This window comes from Triticum dicoccoides, chromosome 3B (assembly GCF_002162155.2).
Source record: "Triticum dicoccoides isolate Atlit2015 ecotype Zavitan chromosome 3B, WEW_v2.0, whole genome shotgun sequence".
Classification (NCBI taxonomy): Eukaryota; Viridiplantae; Streptophyta; class Magnoliopsida; order Poales; family Poaceae; genus Triticum; species Triticum dicoccoides.
The window spans coordinates 490,982,061-490,995,144 of NC_041385.1; the positions used below are offsets into that span (position 1 = coordinate 490,982,061).

General features: G+C 45.0%; 1 long non-coding RNA gene across 1 annotated transcript; it reads left to right on the forward strand.

The window, feature by feature from the left end:
- The first annotated feature begins 2,455 nt into the window (after positions 1-2,455).
- Positions 2,456-9,833, forward strand: LOC119276696. The gene is made up of 3 exons (XR_005136758.1): positions 2,456-2,514; positions 6,908-6,989; positions 9,796-9,833. It is a non-coding gene; the product is annotated as an uncharacterized LOC119276696 (long non-coding RNA).
- Positions 9,834-13,084: the final 3,251 nt, after the last annotated feature.

Genomic DNA, 13,084 nt, shown 5'->3' on the forward strand with positions numbered 1-13,084 from the left:
CTTGGTTGCATGCTTAGATTAGAAATGAGAATGAATGTCAAACACCCTGCCATCGTCACTCGGCCGCAAACATTGAAATACCTGGTTTTTAAATTCTAGTAAATCCAAAGCTCGTCTGAAATTCATGAAACTTGGCATACTGTCATGGAGCAGCATCAACATGTCATGGTAAATTTTTTATCCCATTTGGGACAGGTTTGGGGATATGCTTCTCACAAACCAGAGCTTCTCATAACAAGCCTGATGGTTTCTGTAAGGAACATTTCACCTTTCTGGACGAAACGATATCCATTGCCTCTTCTCGATTTCAAATTTTTTTCCTAGTGTCAACATAAAACAACATGAGTGTTGTGTCAATTTTTGGGATTTTTCGGGGTTCGCTTGGACATTTTTATACATTAACTGAGTTTTCTATGCATTCATTTGCATAACTCAAATTTGAACTACAGGCACATGCTCTAATGCATATAAATTAGTTGAAAATTCAAATATGTGTCCTTGGTTGCATGCTTAGGTCCCATGCAAAAAATGAGAATGAATGTCAAACACCCTGCCATCGTCACTCGGCCGCAAACATTGAGATACCTGGTTTTTAAATTCTAGTAAATCCAAAATTCGTCTAAAATTCATGAAACTTGGCATGCTATTATGGAGCGGCATCAACATGCCGTGGTAAATTTTTTGTCCCATTTGGGGCAGGTTTGGGTATATACTTCTCACAAACCAGAGCTTCTCACAACAAACATGATGGTTTCGGTAGGAAACGTCCACCTTTGGGGATGAAACGATATCCATTGCCTCTTATTGCTTTCAAAAATTTTCTCGTGTCAACGTAGAACAACAGGAGTGTTGTGTCAATTTTTATGATTTTTCGGGATTCGTTTGGACATTTTTATGCATTAGTTGAGTTTTCAATGCATCCATGTGCATAATTCAAATTTGAACTACATGTAAATGATCTAATGCATATAAACTAGCGGGTCCACCCGCGCAATTGCGCGGCTAGAATTGATATATTTTATATTTTTAATAAGTTATACGTCACATGGACTTGCATTTTCTTTTCTTTTCTACATTGTATTGTACGGAATAACTCCTTATGCATTTTCCTCTTCATATCATTGTTTGTGTTTTGGTTATGTCCATGTACTTCCTCGTTTCAAAATAAGTGTCGTGATTTTAGTTCAAATTTAAACTAAAACCACCACACATTTTGTGAATGGAGTGAGTATTATTTTAGTTTGGCCAACATTTTTTTGTGTGAATGGCCAACAATTTCTTCATTTGTTTGTTTTTACTACATGTTCCCAATCCATCATGGAATACCGAATTCCGTAGCTGCTGTGCTTTTGAGAAAGTTCGATTTTATAACTAATCTTCCACAGTATATTCTCTAGCTAATATACCCTCGTGTAAAAATGGAATGCAAACCTAATACGTTATAGGAGTGAATAAATGGAATAGAAAAAAATATTTGTTTTCACTTCATATAAGTTACGGCCGGCTAAGCATCCCCACCCAAAAAAAATGCTAGAAAGTGCTTACGCGTTTTCCGTGTGTCCCGTGCGGCCGCTCGCAGTCCGTTCGATGCAATCGCGACAGAGCAACACGTGACAGATGGGATCGGAGGAAGCGGTGTGAAGTGACACAGTTTTAATCTCCTTTTTTTAAGAAATTACACAGTTTTAATATACTCCCTCCGTTCCTAAATATAAATCTTTGTAGATAAAGATTTCACGAAGTGGGCTACATACGGAGCAAAATGAATGATCTAAACTTAAAATGCATCTATATACATCTGTATGTGGTTTATAGTGGAATCTATACAAAGATTTACATTAGGAACCGAAAGGAGGGAGTAGTACAGTAGTATTTTGCATCTGTACCTTTCCATTCTTTTCTCTTGACGTGAACCCATTTCCCATTCTAGTTCGTTTTTCTCTTTTTCTTCCCTGATCTAGGGATTCATCCACGGGGCGTTGGATCCAGTAAGTGAGAAGGACGTGGTGAGCAGGATTTGCGGCAGAGTGTCGTCGTTGCAGGCTCTCGGCGGCGGCCGGTCCTCCAGCTCGACTACACGTGCCTGCTGCTCGCTCGCCGCCATCGATTGGATGGCCGTGGAGTTCGCCCCCTTTGAACCTAAGCGGCAACACTCCTCCAGGTAATCTCTCCTCTTCCCCTCCTTCCCCTTCCTTCCCAGATGCTTAGTCTGCTAGGATCCAGCAATTGTGTGGATTTTGGATTCTTCATGAGAAATCGGCTTGTGGTCTCCTGTTATCCCCTACCTGCAGCTCGTGGAGATTTTTTCTGGTGGAGATAAGGAGATGCTTATGGTCTGCTGACCTTTCTCTATTTTTTTTTTATCTTCTCATGGTTTCTTCTTACTCATAATTTTCATGCTCACAAGACGGAGAGAGTGTTCTCCGGTGAGGTACTACTCAGAAGCCGGGAAGGGCAAATGCAGAGAGGTGACCAATATGCGCATGTAGTTTTTTTAGGATCAAGCGAGCGAAGGTTTGCCTCAATTTATGTCAGAGTTGTTCATATCCCCCCGCCCTTTTGCTTACCTTGCGTTATTTTGGGGAATTAACTTTTTTTCAGTTGACATTCTGCCCAACTTAGATCGTCTCTTCAATTTAGCTTGTCTCTTCAACACATCTGTATTAATTATGTGAAGTTCCGTATAGCAAAAGGTGTTCAATACTTCATTGTTTCGTCTACTACCTATAACACATGTAATCTTTCAATAATTCATTGTCTTGTCTGTATTCGTTAACATTTATATACGTGAATACACATACATTTATTTGGTTGAGGAGGCTATGTTGATGTCTATTTTTATTGAGAGACTATTCGTGAGAGTGATGAGAGTGTTAGTGCAGAGATATCAGTAATCGCTATTTAGGTGGAATTTATTTGTGAACTTTCTCTAGAACGATCAAATATAGTACTCCCTCTGTTCCTAAATATAAGTTTTTTTTAGAGATTCCAATAAGGACTACATATTGCTTGGAAGATGGTGACCACGCCGGAGGACCGCGGCGGGCTGGGCATCCACGACCTCTCAACGTTTGCCCGTGCCCTTCGCCTCCGGTGGCTTTGGCTCAACTGGACAGACCCCAACAGGCCATGGGCTGGCACGGGCACCCCCTGCGACGACAAGGACAGATGCCTCTTCACAGCAGCCACGGTGGTGACCGTCGGGGACGGGGCCACAGCCTCCTTCTGGGCTTGCTCATGGCTGAGTGGACGGCCACTCAAGCAAGCTTTCCCGGCGATCTTCGCACATTCAAGGAGAAAGAACAGATGTGTTCGAGACGCCCTGGAAGATGGCAGATGGATCCAAGACCTAAACCACGACGACTTCAACAGCATCCTGCCGCAGATTGTGCAGCTAGCCAGAGAGATCAGAAGAGCTGGAATCACCACGCTTGAGGGGAGGCCGGACACCATCCGCTGGACCCTGAGCAACTCCGGGCAGTACACAACGAAGAGACATACAATGCTCAGTTCGACAATGGAAGTACGTGCCAGTTCCGCGCACTGATCTGGAAGATTTGGGCCCCGGGAAAGATCAAAATGTTCCTCTGGCTATTGCACCACGATCGCCTCTGGTGCAACGATCGACTCCAAAGGAGAGGGTGGGAGAACTGCTATTTCTGTCCGCTCTGCCAAAGAAGCTTGGAATCGTCAGTCCACCTCTTCTGGGAGTGCCCGACCTCGTTGCAGGTCTAGCGCACGGCCGCAGGCTGGCATGGATGCGGCACCCTGGATCACAGCACCTGGCCGGCATTATCAAGCACAACAGAGCACGTTCAGTCCATCGTCGACCATGCGGCCCAGGGGGATAAGAGGGGCACCAAGACGATGATCGCCATGCTCACTTGGCACATCTGGTTGGAGCGAAACGAGGCCATCTTCAGGGGCAAGAACCCTAGCACAAGGAACATTGTCGAGGCTTGTCGACGCGACCTAGAGCTGTGGAGATTAGCTGGAGCAAAATGCATAGAGCACCCATTCGGGGAACTAACGTGAGATTAAAACCTAAACGCTTTAGGGTGCCTCAGCCAGACCCTAACGTGGCTGCATGTATTCTTAGCTGCCTCCTGATCACTTGATCAAACCTTGTAAACCTCTCTCCCTGCTAAATCAATGAAAACCAGCAAGTGCTGGATATTTCAAAAAAAAAGCAAAATGAGTGAATCTACACTCTAAAACTCCCTCCGTTCCTAAATATAACTTTTTTAAAGATTCCAGTACAGAATACATAAGGAGCAAAATGAGTGAATCTACACTCTAAAATACATCTATATACATCCGTATTTAGTCTGTATTAAAATATCTAAAAAGGCTTATATTTTGAAACGGAGGTACGTAGCTATGTAAAAATATCCATGCTTCAACTTTTTAAAATGATGTTAGAAGAGAGATCAAAATATTCAGGGGTGATAAATAACTAATTAACAAAAAAGTAATATTTTTTGGAAATATCAGACATATTTATATATATGGTTAGGTTGTCTTCGACTCTATGTTTTTTTAAGAAATGGAGGAGGACCCCCGGCCTCTGCATCTGGACGATGCATGCAGCCACTTTATTAATTATTCACACAAGACCATACAAAGTCATACAACAGTAAGACTGAAGCCACCGTCTAGACAACAAAAGTGTCGCTACTCTATCCAAGTGATGAAGGGATGCTGATAGTCTAGGGCTAGTACCAAATAGACCTCGCAGCCAAACCTAGCATCTAAGACCTGAGGTCCCAACCAGGACGCCTGTCGCGTATGGGTCACCTACCAGTCCGGCGCACTTCTCAACCAGGACGCCTGCCGAGTCTGAGGCCGCCGCAGCCACCTGCCACCAATCCATCTACCTTGCCTGGTCTAGCTGCCGTCGACGCCACCATGACGCCAGACCGCGTCACCCTCCTGCGCGAGTCCATCTCCGCGCATCGGACGCAGAGTCACCACAGCGCCATGCCGCCGAGACCCGCTGCCATCAATGAGTGAGATGCCGCACCGCTCCACCAAAGAATCCGTCCTCTGGTCCTGCATCCAGCCGCTGCTCAGAAAACGATGCCCCCATGAGGGAAAACGAGGCCAATAGCACCGCCATCGTCCGATCCGAAAACTCCGGATCTAGGTTTTCACCTAGAGCAGCGCAAGCAAGTTGCCAGAAGCTGCAGAGGCGATGTCTTCAACAAGATAACGATGCGAAAACTCCGCCATCGCCCGCCATGACTCGAGCCATAGCACGGTTTTCACCGGCAGCCTCGTCTCCCCACTCTACGCCGGGACTAGATGCGAGAATCCACAACCATCTAGCCGACCACCTCCGGTGAAGAAGATGGCCACCACCTCCACGCCCAGGGCCGGAGCCCCCGACGTCCTCATGTCGCGTGCCTAGTCCAGAGGTCGCTTGCCGCGCCAGAACAAAGGATGCGCACGACGGCTCGAGGAACCACCATCCAGATCCAAAAGGGATCCAGATTGGACGCCATAGCCGCCGACGTGATCTCTTCATCGCTGCCGCCAACACGACAACCCTGATCGCCACCGGCCTGCGCCACCGCCCTTGAATCGGCTGGAGTAGGTCGCCGCCACCCAGATTCGATCATCGGCCAAGGAAGATTGCCGCCGCCGCCGCTGCGACCCGCAGGCTTAGCCTGCGATGCTCTCAGTGGCGGCAGCTGGAGGAGAGGGATGCCCGGCGGGGAGGAGAGGGAGGCCCGACAGGGAGGCCTCGGTGCGGCACGGCACCGCCGCACGGGGGGGAGGAGGTCACGGGGGGGAGGGGGGAGGGGGTCACGGGGGGAGGAGGCACGTCAACTCTCTTCGACTCTATGTAATTGCACATGCATTGCCTATGCAAAATTCTAGTTTTGTTGACTTGATGAACTATATTGTAAATTAGAATATCTCTTTAAAAACAATATTCTTTGTGGCATCTTCAGTTGGACACTCTTTATTATTGATCAACACATTCAATCCTTCCTTGTTTGTCACTCTCGATAATGCCACATACAGTTGTCGATGGCAGAATGCTTGCTTAGGCAAATATATTCCTACTTTGTTTTTGCAAGGATGTTATTGTCGTCGAGCATTATTTGCAGTTCTTTGACGTTGTTGGGGTCCACTGTTGATTTATTATCGTTGCATCTTGACGCACTTATCCTGTTTGCCACCTTATTTACATTATTATAGATGTACAGCTGTGTGAACCAAGGTTTATCTGTACCTTTAGGTAAAAGATTTCCGATGTGGTGGTAGTTCTGTCCACGCAAACGAAAAGCAGAAAGTTCTTTGCGAGTGTTTATTTCCTTGTCCACAACTCCTCCCATCGATGTGAATGGAAACATTGAGTTGTATGACCTTATAATCGAGCCCTTCACTTCTTAAGAGGTTTCTGAGGTATGGTGGAGGGTCTCTTAGTGGTGGCAGATTGATTTTTCCCTGTTTGCAGCATATTCCAAAAGAGGGTGTCTTAGTTCCTTTGTTGAATTTAATCGTTCTTCACACCATAGCAATGATTTGCAATATTAGCATTTGTATGTTGGCCTTCCGAATTTCCATGTCTTTCTATTAGCACTTGTTGAGGTTGTGGTTCTGTTGTTGTCTCCAACATTGATTCTAATGTTAATTTTGCTGCTTTCGCTTCTTGTACGCTTCAACTTCTTACTTCTTTAGCATTATCCTTTCTCAATTGTTTAGGAACCTCTGTGTTTGTATTTCTTCTTCCCTCTATAGTCCTTGTCCTCTTTGTGCTCCTTGAGTTTAGAGCTTGATCTTTCTTTCTTTTTGTGTGGTGAGCTGCTAGCGCTGACGTATGTTGGACTGTCATCTCTACAAAATTAGTTTTGTTAGTGACATACAGAGTTTTCTTAATAATGTTTTGCCACTGCAGACATGTAAGTGCATTTGGAGATATAGAGACTATAATGGGGGTGTCACATACAGAACATCTGGAGATCAATATTGTTTATCTGGTATGGCACTATAAATTAATATGTGTTCAATAGTGTTGCCCTTTTTGTAGCTTTCACACTACTGTCATGGCAGTGTGTGTATGCATGGAAAAACATGGTTAGAAGAGTTTTGACATAGAAGATTAGAAGCAAGGTTGAGCTGAGATCAAATGCTGACACACGTGAAGCATTGCATGTGGATATTACCTGAGGTTGATGGTGTTGATGTCGTGTCTTCAGTTTGTAGGACGTTTCTTTGTGGTGTTTGGGCGTCGCGGGCGTATATTGGATGCAATTTGGTAGAGTTGCTTCCATGCCTTGCATTTTTCGGTCGTCTTGTGTGTTCGATCATCCTAACATCTTGATAAAAGAGCTATTGAGAAAGTACATCATGGGTGAGACCCAAGAGTTGAATGTCATCTTGTAAAAATTATTGTTGAATGATGACTATGTGATATAAGCAGAAGGGATGAGCGTGTGACCATACCTCTTTTTGTTTTCTGAGACTATGATATAACAATTTTACTAATGTATCTTGAAGAATGGACTGTATTGTGTAGATTATCTGAGGCAAAAAAATTCTAGAAATATGTTGGATGTTAAGGAAATTAAAAATAATTTGCAGATTAAAAAGAGGATATATATATATAATACCTTGATGCTTGATAATTAGAAAAAGGAAAATAAAGGTTTGCTTAGTTCACCTGGGAATTGATAAATTGGTTGAAAAATCAAAGTTGTGTCCTTGGGTGCATGCTTAGGTCCATGCAAGAAATAGGAATGAATTTCGAACAACAAGGCACGTTGAGATACTTTATTTTTAAATTCTAGTAAATCCAAAACTCGTCTGAAATTCATGAAACTTGGCGCTATCATGGAATGGCACCCGACATGTTGTGGTATTTTTCGTGTCCATTTTGAGAGAAGGTGCACTCGAATAACAGCCAACAAAGACATTTTGAAAAAAATAGTGCCACTTTAATATCTCAAACGTTTGTATAATTCAAACCGTGTGCGTTCTGTTAACCATTCACGTGACGCCACATGTCTTGGTTTTAATGGATATAGGAGGTGCCGTGCGGATAGCTGTGATAACCCACAAGTATAGGTCAATTGTAGCCTGTTTTGATAAGTAAGAGTGTCGAACCCAACGAGGAGCTAAAGGTAGAACAAATATTCCCTCAAGTTCTATCGACCACCGATACAACTCTACGCTCGCTTGACGTTCGCTTTACCTAGAACAAGTATGAAACTAAAAGTACTTTGTAGGTGTTGTGGGATATGTTTGCAAGAATATAAAGAGCACGTAAATAAAAACTAGGGGCTGTTTTAGGTAAACAAGCAATAATGTTAGTATAGCGAGTGTGGAAAAGTGGTGGTAGGAGTTGCGAAATTGTCCCTAAACAATTGACTACTTTACTAGACCGATAGCAAGTTTTATGTGGGAGAGGCCACTGCTAGCATGTCATCCCTGACTTGGAATTTTATGCACTTATGATTGGAACTATTAGCAAGCATCCGTAACTACTAACGTTCATTAAGGTAAAACCCAACCATAGCATTAAGATATATTGGTCCCCCTTCAATTCCGTATGCATCAATTTCTATGCTAGGTTGAAGTTTCTGTCACTCTTGCCCTCCAATACATAGTCCTATCAACATACAACTAACCCTATGGTGTGATCCACGCGCGCACTCATATGATGGGCACCAAAGGACAGCAACATAACCACAAGCAAATTAAACCAATCATAGAAATTCACCAATTACCGATAGGACAACGAAAATCTACCCAAACATCATAGGATGGCAACACATCATTGGATAATAAAATGAAGCATAAAGAACCATGTTCAAGTAGAGGGTACAGCGGGTTGCAGGAGAGTGGACCGCTGTAGATAGATGGGGGGAAGGTGATGAAGATGTTGGTGAAGATGACAGAGGTGTTGGTGTAGATCGTTGTCGCGATGATGGCCCTGGCGGCGTTCCGTTGCCACCGGGAGAGAGGGGGAGAGAGCCTCCCTTCTTCTTCTTCTTCCTTGAACTTCCCCCTAGATGCGAGAAGGGTTTCCCCTCTGGTCCATGGCCTCCATAGCGGCGGAGGGGCGAGAGCCCCTCCGAGATTGGATATGTCTCTCTGTTTCTGCGTTCCAGATTCTGGCCTTTCACTGTTTCTTATATTTTCGGAGATCCGTAACTCCGATTGGGATGAAATTTTAACACGATTTGTGTCCGGATATTGGCTTTCTTGTGGCGAAAGAAGGGCACCAACCGCCTTACGGGTGGCCACGTGGGTCAGGGGCATGCCCCCTGCCTCGTGGCCCCCTCGGGCATCGTCTCGCGTTGATTCTTCTTCCCAAAAACCACATACATTCCAAAAAAATCTCCGTAAGTTTTTATCCCGTTTGGACTCCGTTTGTTATGGATTTTCCTTGAAAAAAACATGCAACAAACAGGAACTAGCACTGGTCACTGGATCAATATGTTAGTCCCAAAAATAGTATAAAACGTACCCAAAAGTATATGAAAGTTGTATAATATTGGCATGGAACAATAAAAAATTATAGATATGACGGAGACGTATCAATCTGCTTGACCTTGACTGAACAGGAGGCGTGCGAGCGCAGTGCGGTGCGCAAGCTGACCGAGAGGCGTGCAAGCTGTCTGATGCGTCTCCAATGTATCTATAATTTTTGATTGTTCCATGCTATTATATTATCTGTTTTGGATGTTTAATGGGCTTTATTATACACTTTTATATTATTTTTGGGACTAACCTATTAACCCAAGGCTCAGTGCAAATTGCTATTTTTTTTGCCTATTTCAGTGTTCCGCGGAAAAGGAATATATCAAACGGAGTCCAAACGGAATGAAACCTTCGGGAGTGTTATTTTTGGAACAAACGCAATCCAGGAGACTTGGAGTGGATGTCAAGAAAGAAACGAGGAGGCCACGAGGCAGGAGGGCGCGCCCAAGGGGGGTACGCGTGCCCCCACCCTTGTGGGCCCCTCGTGGCTCCACCGACCTACTTCGCCTATATATTCTCATATACCCCGAAAACATCTGAGAGCACCACGAAACCCTATTTCCACCGCTGCAACCTTCTGTACCTGTGAGATCCCATCTTGGAGCCTTTTCCGGCGCTCCGCCGGAGGGGGAATCAATCACGAAGGGCTTCTACATCAACACCATGGCCTCTCCGATGATGTGTGAATAGTTTACCACAGAGCTTCGGGTCCATAGTTATTAGCTAGATGGCTTCTTCTCTCTCTTTGGATCCCAATACAAAGTTCTCCTCGATTTTCTTGGAGATCTATTCAATGTAATTCTTTTTGCGGTGTGTTTGTCGAGATCCGATGAATTGTGGGTTTATGATCAAGATTATCTATGAACAATATTTGGTTCTTCTCTGAATTCTTATATGTATGATTTGTTATCTTTCCAAGTCTCTCTGAATTATTGGTTTAGTTTGGCCTACTAGATTGATCTGTCCTGCAATGGGAGAAGTGCTTAGCTTTGGGTTCAATCTTGTGGTGTCCTTTCCCAGTGACAGCAGGGCAGCAAGTCACGTATCGTATTGTTGCCATCGAGGATAAAAAGATGGGGTTTATATCATATTGCTTGATTTTATCCCTCTACATCATGTCATCTTGCCTAATGCGTTACTCTGTTCTTATGAACTTAATACTCTAGATGCATGCTGCATAGCGGTCGATTTGTGGAGTAATAGTAGTAGATGCAGAATCGTTTCGGTCTACTTGTCACGGACGTGATGCCTATATACATGATCATGCCTAGTTATTCTCATAATTATTCGCTTTTCTATCAATTGCTCGACAGTAATTTGTTCACCCACCGTAAATTATGCTATCTTGAGAGAAGCCACTAGTGAAACCTATGGACCCCGGGTCTATCTTTCATCATATTACTTTCCTATCAATTTACTATATTTGCTTTCGTTTATTTTGCAATCTTTACTTTCCAATCTATATTATAAAAATACCAAAAATATTTATCTTATTATCTCTATCAGATCTCACTTTTGCAAGTGGTCGTGAAGGGATTGACAACCCCTTTATCGCGTTGGTTGCAAGGTTCTTATTTGTTAGTGTATGTACGAGGCGATTTGCGTGTGACCTCCTACTGGATTGATACCTTAGTTCTCAAAACTGAGGGAAATACTTACGCTACTTTGCTGCATCACCCTTTCCTCTTCAAGGGAAAACCAACGCATGCTCAAGAGGTAGCACTGTCCTCCAATATGGAGGCTCACCGGGAAGCATGCGAGTTGTACGCTGCGCAGGCTCACTAGGAAGCGAGCCCTTTGACTTCCATGGCCGCCCTCCTTCCTCTCCATTAACGGCACCTGAGCCGCTGCTTAATATGGGCGGCGTTACTGTTCGCCTCCCATTCCCCTCCCTTCCGCAGACCTCCACCAATGCCATGGTGCACGAGGATCATCTGCCACTAGTCTTCAAGTTTGGTGAAGTCGACTCCGAGCCGGAGGAGATAGAAAATAAGGAGGAATGGGGCCTCATGGACATGGCTCAGAACGAGCTGGCCGTGGCGGTTGCTGCCCCCGCTCCTGTCCCAGCTCCCATCCCCGGGTCCGCGCCAGCGACCATCCCCATATCATTGACGGGCTAGTCGTCGAGCACTATCGCAGAGCTAGAAGCCGCGGGCATCAGCGAGGTCTCCACGGACCCGTGCGAGCTCGTGTACATGCCAGTGCCAGCGCCCGTGCCCGTGCCCGTGCTCGTGTGCGCCCCTCCACCCATCGCCGCACCGGTCCACGTGCGTTTGGCTGCACCCATCGCGCTCGTGCCCGTTGGTGCGCCCCCCTCAGCGGCATGGGACGCCGCCGTCGATCGCTACCTCTCAGCGCTGCCAGCTGCCGTCCTCCCCCGCCCCGCCCGTCGATCGCACGACGACATGATGTTTGATTGACAAGTGAAGAACATTCTGTGCTGCATTGTAGACTTCAACAACGGTGTCCCGGAGGACGACAGCGACAATGACGGCGTGGCACGCCGCCTCTGCCGCCGCCGCAAATAGTTTTTTTTCTTGGGTTTAATACTGTATCTCGATCATATGAATATAAATTCGCAGTATGACTGAATGAAAGATATGGTTTGAGCGAACTTGCGTTTTTCTCTCTTAATGTACAGACTTATCAAATAATTTTCTTTTGAAAAAAAAATGTCAATGGTTTTTAAATATAAAACACTCATCGCAAACGTTTTAGTTAGAACACCCGTATGCAAACAGACAACTTCCCCAGGAAGCCAAGGGAAAATATGTCGGGCAGGATTTTGTGCAGCACTTGATCGCAAACGTTTTAGATAGAACACCTGTATGGAAAGTGAGAGCGGGATTTGTGCATCTCTTCAACGCAAATGGTTCTTTTGGATGACCCATGTGCAACCACTTACAAACAATTTGGGTATGTTGCCATTTGTCAAACTGGAAAGATTGACATTTCTTGATCTAGTAACATTGCCATTTGTCAACCTTGTAATACTGCGATTTGTCAAAATATGAAGCTAAAAATCAATAGCAATATCTAATTTTGCAACTAAAATTCAGTAATTAAGCATAGATTTCATTCATATATTAAGAAGTCATTCTTAATTTATACAAACAGTTCAACTCGACAGCTGAACCGACCAAACTTTTCCCCAATTGTTGCCAACCATGTACTGAAATAGCTAGTTCAACTATATATACTAGCTAATTTTAAGTACGTTGTACAGTTCAACCACATCTATAGTCAGATGAACTGAACAAAATAGCCCCTAAATACTACTACTACGGAGGGGCTTTTTACTACTTCCGGCTACCTCTCCTCTGCCGAGCACACTCAGTAAGAGGCAGAGGAGGAGGAGCCTACCAACGAGCTGGGCAACCACAATACGGTGCTTGCTGCTGCTGCAGCTTCAGCGACGCTCACCTCGAACGCCCTCTGCCGCTCCAGACGTTCCCTCTCGAAGCTGTGGTTCTCCTCGTAGATCTCCTGATTCCTCGCCTCTGAGGCAACGTGTACCGCGGCCACGGTGGCGGTAAGGCTCCTTATGTGCTCAACGAGGCGCTCCTCCTCCTCCCGCGGGAACTCGGTG